Source organism: Onychomys torridus, chromosome 16 (genome assembly GCF_903995425.1).
Source record: "Onychomys torridus chromosome 16, mOncTor1.1, whole genome shotgun sequence".
Taxonomy (NCBI): Eukaryota; Metazoa; Chordata; class Mammalia; order Rodentia; family Cricetidae; genus Onychomys; species Onychomys torridus.
Window position 1 is genome coordinate 28,326,361 of NC_050458.1, and position 14,628 is coordinate 28,340,988.

The 14,628-nt window shown below is 39.8% G+C and overlaps 1 non-coding gene across 1 annotated transcript; it reads left to right on the forward strand.

Annotated features, from left to right (window-relative positions):
- The first annotated feature begins 3,980 nt into the window (after positions 1-3,980).
- Positions 3,981-4,117, forward strand: LOC118597527. Its single transcript, XR_004946833.1, has one exon.
- The last annotated feature ends 10,511 nt before the right edge of the window (positions 4,118-14,628 follow it).

The following is a 14,628-nucleotide window of genomic DNA, read 5'->3' on the forward strand; positions in this document are numbered from 1 at the left end:
GTTCCCATTCTTTCAACCTATATCATAGGTGTCAATACCAATTCAAGTCCATTCCATGCAATCACAGCAAATTGTAAAGCATCATTTCATCTTTCCAGCTAGACTGCAAGCTCCAAGCACAGGACTGGGCCTTATTGGACTAATTTTCTTAGGAACTAACATGTAAGTAGGAATGACAAAATCTCAGCAAATCTATGTGTATCAGTAAAATCAGTTTGTTGTTGTTAAAAGTGTCCATTTATTCCTATATTGCCTAAAAATTCTTCATTAGACAAATATCTCCTGGATTCCTATCATCAATTAAGGTCTATAACAGTTGCTAAGGGTTTAAGTTGAGCATGTCAGCAGACTCCTAAGTCTTCGGGAATTTCCAGACCATGCAGGCAATTAGATGCTAATCATATAATTATAAGGGAAGGTTCCTTATGGTCAGTGCCACTAAAGGAATTCAGGAGCTATCACAGCAGGATGTAATTTTATGCCCTACCCTTTTTTTTTTTTCAGTGGTCAGAAAAGGTTTCTTTGAGGAAGGTGGAAGTCATCAGGGGCCTGATATGGGCTTAGGAGGAATGAGGTGCAAATACACCATAGGCAGAGGGAACTGCAGGCACAAGGACCTTAGGATGGAAGATTATGAAGAGAGTGGGGAAACTGAGTTCTGGCTAGTGTGGTTAGAATGAGGGCTAGAATTCAGTACAGGCAGGTCCAGTCCCCTCCTTCCAGGCTGAGCATGTGTCCCTGTGTAAGTCCAAGGTTCCAAACAGCCAGCTCATGCACCAAGGACAGGTCCCGGTCCCACAGCCCGGGTGCCTCCCAAACAGATCAAGCTATTCAATTGTCTCACTTATCCAGAGGGCCTGATCCAGCTGGGGGCTCCACAGCCATTGGTTCATAATTCATGTGTTTCCATTCGGTTTTCAAAGAGTGATGAACCGTCTTGACAGGATTGTGCTCCACAATAGAAGAACACTAGACATAATGACTGCTGAACATGGGGAGATTTGCTTGGTATTGGGAGAAGAATGTGGCTTCTGTGTAAACAAGTCAGATGTTAACCTAATGATACCACCCTCAAAATAATCACTAGACCGGTTCTCTAAATTCTAGCAACAGGGTAAGTTAGCTGGTTTCATACCCCCTCATTTTCTTGGCTCCTACCTTCTATCAGAGCTCTGACTATGCTATGTTTTATTTTGATGATTGCCCCCAGTCTTATTTATTTCCTCTGGTGACAGATCACTACCATTGCTAAAATTATCAACAATGAGTTCATGGTTCACTACCAGACCCTGGACTCTTCTGACACAGATGAAAGGTTTCTCAAGGTTTACAGTGAAAACTCTCCATTAAAAAATAAATAGGGAGAGATGCTGGAAGCTATTGCTGGCTGGTCAGTGTCTCAGTCTGCCATAACTATAGCAGCTTTTTCCAAAAACCTGGCAAAATAGAGCTCTCTCCCTCTTGCAGAACTTCCTGCTCTCTACCTACCCTTATCTGGAGAATGTCCCTGGTCCTGGGGAAATGACATGATGTAAAAGCTGTCTCTAAAACCAGATGCCTGATTCATCTTTAGCTTGACCCTTGGCACAGATTCCTGCTAGAATACTTATTATATGGGCTCTTTTACAAGACCCTACTGCCACATACTAAGACTTGTGACAGAAGTGTGCCACTTAATGAAAATTAGGGTTTGTCCCCAGGTCCCCCAATCCTGTACATTCATTATAATTTGGAATAAAATGGAGCTGAAGCTGGAAAAAAAATGAGGGCTGGAGACAGTGTGGTGATATTTTGTTTGTACTCGTAATAAATAAAGTTTGCCAGAAGATCAGAAGACAAAGGCAGCCACTAGATTAAACATAGCGGCCAGGCAGTGGTGGCATACACCTTTAATCTCAGCACTTGAGATCTCATGCCTTTGCTCTCAGTACTTGGGAGACACACACTCCTTTAATGCTAGCACTAGGAAGGCTGAGACAGGAAGTGAAATGGCTGGGTGGAGAAAGACATTTAAGGTGGGAGGAAACAGGAACTGAGCCCTTTGGACTGAAGACTCAGAACCATTCAGTCTAAGGATTTGTAGAGACAGGATCTTCCCCCTTCAGCTGAAGAGTTGGCGAGGTGAGAAGTGTCTGTGGCTTGTTTCCTCTGATCATTCAGCATTTACCTCAATATCTGGCTCTGGTAGGATTCATGCAACAACGCAGGATGAAGATAGGTGAGGTGGCCAGTTCTCCCATGAATGGGATTATAGGTTATAGCAAAATGTTAAGAGGATTCATGAGAAGTCATCAAAGAATATGTACCAAGAAAGTGACATAATTTACAATCAAAATCCAAGTGTAGTTAGAGTTTTCCTGCCCGGCCCACAGTCAGGACAAATCTCTCTCACCCGTCAGGCCCATAGACGCTCAGACCCAACAAAGTAAACACACAGAAACTTACATTGTTTACAAACTATATGGCCGTGGCAGGCTTCTTGTTCTCTACTTCTTCTATCTTAAATTAACCCATTTCTATTAATCTATACTTTGCCATGTGCTTTTGGCTTATCAGTGTCTTTACATTGTGCCTGTCATGGCGGCAGCTGGCGGTGTCTCCACCCAGCCTACTGATTCCCACAATTCTCCTCCTCCTTGTCCCGCCTATCCTATCCTTCCTGCCTGGCTACTGGCCAGCCAGCACTTTATTTTAACCTATCAGAGCAACACATTTGACATACAGAACATCCCACAGCATCCTAGTAAAGAAGAGTTGACTTTTCTGCTTCTTTGCATAAATTCTGAAGACAGAGAAAGAGAGAGGGAGGGATTTTTACCTTGTTTATGGCCTTTGTTTTTTCTATGAGTCTTGGGTTGTCCCTTAGGGATAATATTCATTTTCTAAGGGACCAGCTACCTCTGAAGAATCATATGAGGGATACAGACTCTATGGGTTTTATGCTCTCATAAATGTGAATGAAATTATGTCACTTGAAAATGACAGAGAACATTGATAGAACTGGAAAACATCATGGTAAGTATAATAAGCCAGTCTTATTGGCAAATGTCATACATTTTCTTTCTTGTGCAGGTAATTAGCTGGGCTTGAGAAAGAGGCACAGGACATAAAAAAAGAGGGATTGCTGGGGATGTGTAAAAAGGAAAGAGGAAGGAGAGAGAGCAGTAAGAAAGAGTAATGGAGAGGGTAAGTATGATCAAAATATAGCAGTAAGAAAGAGTAATGAAGAAGGTAAGTATGATCAAAATATACCATATGCATGTACAGAAATGAAACTCAATATTTTGTACCATTAATATAGATTAACATGAAAGAGGAGAAGTATACCATGACAAAGGAAAGAGAGTAGTCTGTGGTGTCAGAATCTGACTGGTCTTTCCTTCTTACATCTCTTTCAGTAGGAAGATTCCATCCTTTACCTTAGCAGGCAGAGTTTTTGATCCTTCTTATGCAGAGTTGATTTAATTCATATGAAATCCCCTTAGGTGATGGGCTCTGTATTGAGATCTGAATTATTTCTCTGTGCTATCTAACTAACATTCTACTGTCCCTCTCCTTTCTCTCTTGTTTATCCAGTGACTCCTTAGATCGAAGGTGTGATTACTGAAATCTGTATGGATTCTCCTTTCCACTTCCCATGCCAACTCCTTGTGCTATATGGCATCATGTCCAATGTAGACCTTTAATTCATCATTCCATAACTTCTGTCATTTATGGGACATGCATGTATATCTTTTCTCACAATTAGAATTCACTATCTTTTTTATTATTTACCAAATATTACTCTCTAAATGAAGAGATTTTCTTCTTTAATAAATACATTTAAGTAGAAAATTTGTGTATGTATAAGTTATGACATATTTGAAATAACTAGAAAGGTAAGGTTTCATGTTATATATATAGAGAGTAAAATTCTCCCAATATAAAACTATGATAATTAAAATATGTATTCACAGACCACCAAAAATCAAGTGTGTCACTACAGCTGCAAAACCAACCATGTAGACAAAGGAGAAAATGTCTTTTGACTGCAGAAGGCAGCAATCCTACATGAACATGGAGGTCTCTGCCTGACTTAGGACAGCTGGCTAAGTCTGATCATTCACCTCCATACAACCTTAAAACAAACAAACAAACAAACAAATAAATAAATAAATAATAAATAAAATCAAGTGTGTCCCTCTAGGGTTGAGGGTGCTACCCTTTGGGAGTAACATTGTAGCTCTTCAACACCCATTTTTACCATCCTATTTTCTAAATTTCAACATGTAAGGCAATGCATTTTAAAGAGTACTTGAAATTTCCATTAGTGCTAAATGTCTAGTATCATCTTGTGCAGAGAGCAATGACTCCTCTTGTTGGGGACCTCCTGGGCACAAGGTCCCAGGCTCTGTACATCTCTAGTCCTCTGCATTCTGAAGAGCAGAGATTCTCACTCACTTTACATAGGAGGAGACAGCATCATGAAAGTAAACCAGGTGGCCCCAAGTCACACACTACCTTGTGGCAGGCTTGAATGGATTCTGGTTGTTATTCCTTTTATTTTACCCAGGCATATGCTGATGCATACCTGGACTGGTTGTTATTTTTTTAAAGAATTTTGCAGACTGGTTGTCAAACACTGACATTATTAAAATTAAATCATGGAAACTTAAGTTATAGGGAAGACAGAGATAGTGAACATTGAAAACATTGCTTTATTATCATTTTCTCTACTTTAAACTGTATTTTTAAGGTCATTTCCATGTATTGCCTCTGTGCAATGAAAAAACAGTGTTTGTACTATAGCATTCAATGATGTCATCTTGATAATTTGAATTGGCAATGATGAGACTATTTACACTATAGAACTCTTATACACAACTAACTAGGACCTCCTCCACCCTTGATCTCTTAAAGCTCCTTGTTGAAATCAATGGCACAACATGACCTCCAGGTGTCTTCACTGTCCTTGGTTTGGCTGGAGGAGTGATCTTTCCCTTTTATAATATAAATCTGCTGCAGGAAGTATATGAAAGAATTCACTAAAACGGCCGTCTGCTCCAATTAGATGTGGGACCATAGGGGGATGAAAGTGCAAATTATTTCTTAAAATGTCATGGTTTTGAATGATTTAGCAGAAACACTAGACCCACGTCAGAAACTCTTTTTGATGAGTAAAGAAGAAAATTACAAGAACAAGCAGATTCAAGAGTGAAACCCATCTGTGTCAGTGTGTTGTGCCAAATGAATCACACATGTCAACACACTACTCCTCTACTCACAAGTAAATGTTTCTGATGTAAAACACATTTCAGGAATTTCTCAGATGTTTTCCTTGCTGTGATGGGAGGCAGCCCACTCAGATTCTTCTCATCTTATAACCTGGTGCTCATTATTGTTATTAATATATACCATTCTGGAATATTAATGAGTCAATTAACTATTAACCTATGTTATTTAATTTAACAATCATATAGTAGATGCTAAAGATGTAGTTCAGTTGGTAGACTGCTTGCCTGGCATGTATGAAGCCATGGGTTCAATCTCTAACCCTCTGTGACTAATCATGATGGTGCATGCCTGTGGAGCCAGGAAGATTGGGAGTTTAAGGTCATCCTTAACTACGTAATGTGATACAGGCCAGTCTGGGATACATGAGAGATAGCCTCAAAACACAACAAATAGCAAAAACATTGAAAACAATAATAAAAGGAATGTAAAAATTATTTCTTCCATTTCCACATTGAGAGCAATAATGCTCACGAAGTTAATTCTTACCAAAGTTCATCAGTGAGGCTTGCCTGGCTCTAAAGGTTGAGAAGTAAGACATCACACATGATCCCTCAGCTACATGTAAAGGATACAAGCTAAAGTGACAGACTGAACATACCAATTTATTTACAGATAGATCTTCATAAATGTTAATTGAAGAAAGAGGAAAGAGAGAGGAGAGAGAGAGAGAGAGAGAGAGAGAGAGAGCGAGCCCTCAGTTCTGTCCACCTCCTGTTCTGAGTTTGATTATATATATCATATGATATAGTAAACCACATGTTATGAATTCCCAAATATGGTGCTGCTTGAATTGAAAAGAGGATCATAGTCATACTTTGATCTTGATCTGGATGAACAAGTCCCCCCCCCCCCCACCAAAGCAACTGTTAATATTTTGAAAGAGTTATTCAGCTAGGCTTCAAGTAGAACCTATAGTGTAGGTTCATGGAAAGGCTAAGGGAGAATTAAGACGTGTTCCTGTAGAGAATCATTCAACTGTTTGGAACAATCTAGAAGAGAAGCCTCAGTAACAAGCATTTGTGTTGCTCATGAACCTCCTGGCCAAGAAAGACGGATGATATACTTCTGTTTTCCAGCACATACCATGATGCTTTGCTCTGAGTATATTCTAACAATCTGAAGGAATGAAAGGTTTAAGTATAGTAAGCATTGCTGGAAGGCTCACAAGACAATTGGCCAGTGCTGGGTTTAAGTCACTGACCCAAGTATAGCTGGTGGTATTTTGAATTCTGTCTGGGTCAGTTTTAGAGCAGAGACACCAGAGTACGAAGAGCAAAGATCCTGTAGTCCCTCCTGAGAGCCTCCTCTGGAGCTCCTATTTCCTTCAGCGTGTCTGAGGCTGCTGGCCTTCCACTCAATCACCAGTAACATCATGTGCTTTCTAGTGATGAACATGGATGGTTAATCCACTGCCAAACTGTGAGTGGAGCAAGGATCTTTGATGTCACTCACTCTGTGATGTCACCCATTCTCATTGCAAACTCCCCATATGGCCTCACACAGCAATCCTCCCCCAAGGTATAGAGGGCAACCTCTTGACTTGACTCTTTCTGGGCTCAGGGATGTCTTGAATATTTTGTCATTAGCTCCACCAGGCCTGTGGGGAAAAACCTGTGGGTCATCAGTCCTCTAAAGTGACCAATCAAATGAGTGTTAGCCATTGTAAAGATTTCCAGACAATGTGTATGAGAACCAGGTTCTAGTCCCCATTCTGTCCTTCTCCACCAGTGGGTCAAGGCAGGCTGATTAAAATGCAGCTCTGAAAAGGCGGAGCTGAACTAAACCTTTGCTCTTGGCCTCACATTCCTAGATGAAAGTTTAAAGGTCAACATTTCCAGGAACCAAAACCTGGTGGAAACAAATGCCAACTCTACTTGATAGATGAGCTGCTTGGAACTCTTTGAAGGGTTTGATGTGCATTGTCTGAGAAAATTCTAGAAGAAAGTCTTTGTTTTGTTTTTCTTTAGAGCAAGTGAGGCATAGAAAGCCCAAATAACTCAAAGGTAATAAATAGTACCACTAATAATTGAACCCACATCTGTCTCGTTCTATAACCTTAACTCATGACTTCTTTACCACAAGTCACTGAAGATTATCAATCTTCAGGGTATGGGGGCAATTTAAGACATCTGTTTCTGAATGTTGTTGGATTAAGGAGATATGCTCCTAAGTACTATGCTTTCATAATAATGACCTGCTTAGAAAGAATTTCCTTCTTTGATTCCTTCTCTTCCATTTCTCTTTCTTTTTTATGTCTTTGAGTTTGTCTTTCCTTAAACTGTTAGTAAACCAATTTCAACCTGTATGATTACTGTAGGAGTGGGAATTAAATAATAATGATGGTAACTGTAGAGGAGAGAGAGAGAGAGAGAGAGAGAGAGAGAGAGAGAGAGAGAGAGAGAAACAGAGACAGAGAGACAGAGACAGAGAGATAGAGATAGACAGACAGACAGAGAAAGAGAGTCATGCATTTAGTGCTTGGATAAAAGCAAGTTGTTACACCATCACTAGCATCACAACAGGGACACATGTCTCCTGGAAGTGAAAAGTTTGTTTTCAGTAGCTGGGTTGATGGAAAGATGGTCAATGGTTTTCAGGTACCCAGGAGACACTGAAACAAGATCATATGTATGTGTAAGACGGTCACTGTGGCTGGAATTTCTAGGGAAGCAAAGGCACAGAAACAAGAAATGACTGTAGCCCATAACCCATTAGCAACAGACATGGAACTAGAACTCATGCTGACTCCTACCTAGTCCTTTTCCCACGGTAGTCATGACAAGGGGTCCATGCTGCTGACATAAGACTGAAAGAGTTAAGGCACTATCTTGTGGCCTACTGTGCAGTGTGGGCATACTATAAACCCACACTTAAAGTTCTATCACTTCCTAGCCATTTAGCTTCACACAGTGGTATAATCTTCATGATTCTGATTCTCCTCATTTAACTTTAGCATTGTAGTAAGCACAAACATCCTTCTATTACTGAAGGGATTAAATAAGATAATGCATCTTACATGGTACTTGTCCAAGTACCTGGCACAAAGTAGTCATTACAGACACTACCCATTTCTTTTGGCCAATGCACCATGGGAAAGATAACATATCTGGCAGTATCCTTAAGTACCCCATAGATTGAAGACTCTTTGCCTAACACTCACCCACTGGGCACTGGCCCATGGTTCTAAAGGAAGTTACTATTTGTTCTAGCCAAGGGAAGTCAGCTGCCAGCTTATTTGACCTTGTGTAATACACCGTGGTCCATGCCAATTATAACTACCTGGTGTCATATGCACCAGGTCAGGGGCTTGGAAAGTCTTTTTTTAAGGACTGGAGTTTCAGCATCACATGGGAATTGACAAGAGAAATGTATACATTTGGGTTCTGGGAAAAATTATCTTGGAACTAGAAATGGTCAAGGGAGATTTGGGAGAAAAAAAACCATGTAAGTCAAGATCACACTACTACTGGGTCTTGTTTCACACGTCAGTGAACTAACCTTTTCTTTGAAAATAAAAGCTTTGTAGGGATTATGATGTGGTGTGATAGACCAAGGACTTACTGTCAGGTAGACTGGCACTTATCTATGAACAGAGTAATATGTGAATCTCACACTGGTGGAATCTCTGATCTCTGGACTACAAACAAGGAGACATTCTTAGTGTCCACTCAGACCCAGATAGCCCCTTTGTGTTCCTCCCAAATTAATTTGTCTTATTATCATAGGTGTGACTTGCCAGCTACATGGGAAAAAGGCAAAATTTCAACTCTCTACTCAGTCCTCCCTTGTGAATTCTGCAATGTGGGTTTAAATGCTTACATGACATTTCTGGGTGGGAAATGAATGATAATTTCTAAACTGAACTCTTGAATTCCCTTCTCAACATTCCAGCACCTTGTCTTGTTCATCATTAGACCTCATATTTCAGTGATTGTAACCACCAATGTCAAATTCCCTTATCAAAGTTCCCATGATCTCTTTAGATTTCACTTGTTCTCTTACGCACTATTGTATCCACTTTGGAAGTGAGACCTCTTCATTTTAGTTTGAAGAAATTTCAGATCCTTCAGTTTTACTTTAAATAAGCCCATGCCATCTATTTTCCTCCCTTTTCTGGTCCACCTGAACTACTAGAATATCTTCTTAACTGTTTTTTTTTTTTTTTAACTTCCTTTGCTCAGTACAGATAAGCCACTCTCTATGTACCTGCCAAGCAGACATGTTCCCATCGCAAAGAATGTCTTTCTCTGATCTGTACACTATCCTCACCTGGCTTTCAAATAAAATAAAAACCCAAGCTTCTCCTACGGTGTTTACAGGATCCTTTCTGATCTGGTCCCTATGTCCTAGATCTCATCTCCCACTACCCTCCCTCCAGCACACTGTGATCCAGACAAACTGGTTTTCTTTGTGTTACTCAAACCCCTAAGTTCTCTTCAATGTTGAGGCCTTTGCACTGCCAGTTTCTTCCAGCTGGCTCCCTGTCTTGCACATTCACATTGTGGGCTCCTCCTGAGTCAATCTCAGTTCAAACACGGGGAGATAATTTCCAAAGTCAGGGATGACCATGCGACCTGGGGCAAGTCTTCAAGCTGATCCATCTCTTTTATATTACTGTGTTTGGTATTTTTCAAGCAAGTGTCTCTATCTCATGTTATCTCATTTATTAGATTTTATTTATTATCTTTCTCAATTATTGCTCAACAACAACATGAATTCAAAGAGGAACAAAACTTCTCTTCATGGAGCTTGAGGAGATGGCTCAAGGGATAACAGCACTCACTCTGCTAATATGAGGATCTGAGTTTGATCCCAAAGCACTCACAGAAAAAGCTTGGTGTGCATGACTGTTCATGCTTATGGCTCCAGTATTGCAGGGTAGAGACAGGCAGATCACGAATTTCACCAGCCAGCCTTACCAAAAGCAGTGAGCTTTTGATTCAGCAAGAGACCCTGCCTCAAGCCAAAAAGGTGGAGATGACAGAGGAAGATACATAGTATTCTGCTCTGGCCTCTACATGTGCTCAATACAGGCACAGGCATCCATAGACTCACTTGCATGTAACACACACACACACACACACACACACACACACACACCCCACATACAATTTTTAAGAAATTGTCTACATGTCCACTGTTCTGCCTGTGGTATTTAGCTCTTGGTCTTCTATGGAGTAGGTACCCTATCCCAGTTTGTTCACTGACTAGATGACTTTGATTCTGAAGCACTTAGAATGGTTTCAGCTGAAAAACTTACTGGAGAGAGTTTTAAGTAAGGCAGGTATCAAATGGGTTTGTAGACATGGCTTCAAATCTTGTTCTGTGACTTTGAATACATTTTGGAATAAATAAAAATAAACAAATAATTGTGTGACTTTGGACTTGCACACACTTCAAACACACAAAAACAACAAAACCAAAAAAATAAAGCCAAGATGCAACTTAAAAGCAAGCCATCCTAACCAAGTATGAGTCTCAGTATATGTTTGTTCTAGGGTGGGGAGCTCTACTGGAACAGGCTCCCATTTTTGTCTGACAACTGTCTTGCTTGTTCCTCCAGACTGCACAACAGCCTTCAGTGATTTTGCTCTAGAAGCCCCTTTCTCAACCTCTGCTGCTCCTTCCCTTGTCCCTACCTGAGTCACTCTCACTTCAGGTTGCATTGCATTGTTACCTTGTTCAATCTAGTCAGCAGAGCACACAGTGCTGTATAAAAGCCTAGTTTTGTAACTTACTAGATGAAGGGCTTCAAGCAGAGGCTTTGCCTCCTCCTACCTTCAGTGTTCTCCCATGTCAGGAGATGATGCAGTCCATTTTGCAGAGCGGTTGTGAGCAGCAGCTGCTCTTGGTACTTACATTCAAATGCTTTGTGCATTCGAGGGGATGCAGGACTGAATGAGCACATCCTTCAGCACTACACCTATGATATGACCTTTTTCTAAACCCACTCACTGTTTTTGGAAATTCAACGATTCAATTTAAGCACAGTGAGTTTTCATTCTAAAAACCAGATATTTCATGAATGTGTATTGGTATTTTCTTCTGTAACAAAAGCTAAATAGCTGGAGAGCATACTCCCCCTCCCCCCAAAAGACTATAATTTACCATACATTCTTTGTTAGGTTGTTTTTAAACTTAGACTAATAATAGTTTCTACCCTTTGTGAACTGCTTTACATTCTACTGTTACTATTGTTATTACTGCTACATTGCTACTTTTGCTATTACTTCTGTTGCTGTTGCTACTCCTGCTATTACTAACATCAGATAACATTTACTAAGTATTTACTATGGGAAAGGAAATAAGCTTTACCTTATTGATGTGTTACCTTGAGTCAAAGCACAGCAGCCAGTGTAGGAGACAGGACTTGGCATGGTTAGGAATGTGGTTTGGAGGCCAGACTTCCTGGCTTTGAATCTTTGTTAATGACTAGGTGAACAGTGGTGAACAGTTCTAGGAAGCTCCATAGGATGGTGACTCTTCACTGTAAATGACTGAATTCAGAACTACATAGGAGACATGTCTTTGGGTATGTCTGGGAGGGAGTCTCCGGAGAGGTTTAGCTGATGTGGGAAGACCCATGCTGAATGTGGGGGGCACCATTCTATAGATTGGGCTCTCAGACAGAACAAAAAAGACAAAAGAGAAAGCCAGCTGAGAAGTGGCATCCATGGTTCCCTTTCTTTTGTGATTTTAGACACAATAATACCAGTTGTCTTATACCCTAACAGTCATTTCTTTCCCAGCAGGATGGACTGTGTCCCCTCAGATCAAATAAATGCTTCCCTAACTTGTTTTAGCTAAGTGTTTTATCACAATACACACTCATACATATTATGCACATGCTTGCAAAAACATGCACACTACGACTACTACTTCTTTCTACTGAGGTTGGAGATATCCCTCTCCACATCCTTCTACACTCCTCTGTGTTTCTGTAGTATGGTCCTTTCTGCTGGTCCAGTGTGAGTCTCCTGTATCCTCTTAGAACTCTCTACTAGGTTGGGCACTTCTGTAGAGCAGGGGCCAAGCCTTGTTCACTGCTATTTTGTATCACCTAGCATAGCCTTGGCATATGATTAATGTGTTTAGTTGGTACATTATAAATGGATAAAGGGCTGGATAATTTTAGTTTGCACATGAAACCAAACTTTCTGCTAATGTGCTATAATAATTAGTGCTTATTTAAAAAAAAAAAAAAACTCGGGGTTGGGGATTTAGCTCAGTGGTAGAGCACTTGCCTAGCAAGCGCAAGACCCTGGGTTTGGTCCTCAGCTCTGGAAAATAAACAAACAAATAAATAAAATGGTCTTCATCTCTCCATTGTGGATAGAAGATTGAGACATGATTGTAAGCAAGCTGCCTAAAGTCATACACTGTCTTTATGAAGGGCTTTAAATGAAGAAGTTTGGGCTTTCCATTCTTAGCCCTATAGAGCACGCTGACTTAGTAACTACTGCATGCATTCAGTTGCAATTTGGGAAATTAATTGAATACTCTTGAATGGCAAGGCTTGTGTTATAACTTTACCTTAGAATGGCATCTTGCCATCACAGGGAGAATTTAAAGCCCCTTCAAGGGACTCCTATTGGGTCCAGCACTGATTGTGTCCTTAAATATGTCTGTGAGATTAAAAATTATGTAAACTGATGTATTTAGGTTCCTGCTGCCAACTTTTCTAACTATATGATTGACTCACATCAATGAGGGGAAATTTCCAATGAATCTTTTATTAGTGTGTTCTTGTTTACAGTTCAATGTTCCAAATTTGCTAGCACTGTATGAACCCAGTAACCAAGGGAACGTTAGGTATTCTTTTTTTTCTAGTGAAAGATCAGTTTCATTTTTTAGAAGATTGAGTACATAGACACACTTTATTTTCATTGTGAGAAGTATATTAGTTACCTTTATGTTACTTTAATAAAATGCAAAGACCAAGGCAACTTAGAGAAGCCAGAATTTGAATGGCCAATAGTTCTAGAAGGATAAGAGCTCATCATAGTGGGGAGGCATGACACCAACTGGAAGTAGCAGGAAACTGAGAGGTCACATCCTCAACCACAGCAGGAAGCAAAAAGAGTAAACTGGATGTAAGGCCAAGCTATGAAGTCTCAAAGCCCACCCCCAGTGTTGTGCTTCTTCTAGCAAGGCAGCATTGCCTTGCAAAACCAGAAACCAGCTGGGGACCAAATTGTTCAAGTAAGTGAGCTTATGGGGGCCGTACTCTTTCAGATCATCAGAAAAGGAATGAAGTGTGGCAGAAATTTTAGAAAAAATGAAGAAAACAAGTCATTTTGAATCTCACAAGTGTAGTACGGTTATTTCTCCATGTTGATTATTTTCCATCTTTATTCCTCCTGTTTGTTTTTTCATTATATTCATTATAACAGCACAGTTATAAAACTATTTCTGTGTATAATTTTAGAGTGTCAGTGAATATTTCCCCTTCTGTTTCAGGTACAGTAGAGCTGGCCACAATATTTACTTACTCTTGATGAGTATTCATTGTAGACAGTGTTGGGTTTATAAAGCTCTTTCTTTCAAGTACAATATCCTTTAACCACAGTTACATGATTCCATTTCCTTCTCTCAGTGTTCAATACCCCTTAGACATCTTGTTACTCTTCTTTATTTTCCCAGTCTCTTCTGCTTTATTCTCATGTTCACATCTATACCTATGTCTATACCATTTATATCTATATATGCTTTTAATTATCTATAGAGAATTCGATGACCCATAAATAAAGGAACATGAATTATTTATCTTTCTGTGTCTGGTTTGTATCACTTAATGAGATATCTTCAGTTGAGTCAAGTTGCCAGCAAATGACATATTTTTATTTCTCATTGTGGATGAACAAAACTTCATTGTCTATATAGACCTCATTTTTCTGTATATAGTCACCTGTTGATAGATATCCAGGATGGCTGTATAACTTGATTACCATAAATAGAGCATCATATTTCTATAGTGTATTGACTTGCAGTATTTTAGAAATATACTAAGAAGTGGTTAAAGCTGGGCTATATGGTAGTTATACCTTTAGTTTTGAAGACAACCGCCATACTGATTTCTATGGTGGCTTGTATTTCTACTATCAGTGTAAGAGTTTCCTTTTCTCCATATCCTTGTCAGCATTTTTATTTTAAAATGTTTTTAAACAAGGTTTATTTACTTTATTTTAGGTGTATGTATGTTTTGCCTACACTCATGTATATGTATGCAGTGCCCATGGAGGTCAGAAGAAGGCATCAGATTCCCTGAAACTGGAGTTATGATGGTTGTGAGATACAACGTGGGTGCTGAGAACTGAACTCAAGTCCTATGCAAGAGTGTGCTGAGCAATCTAG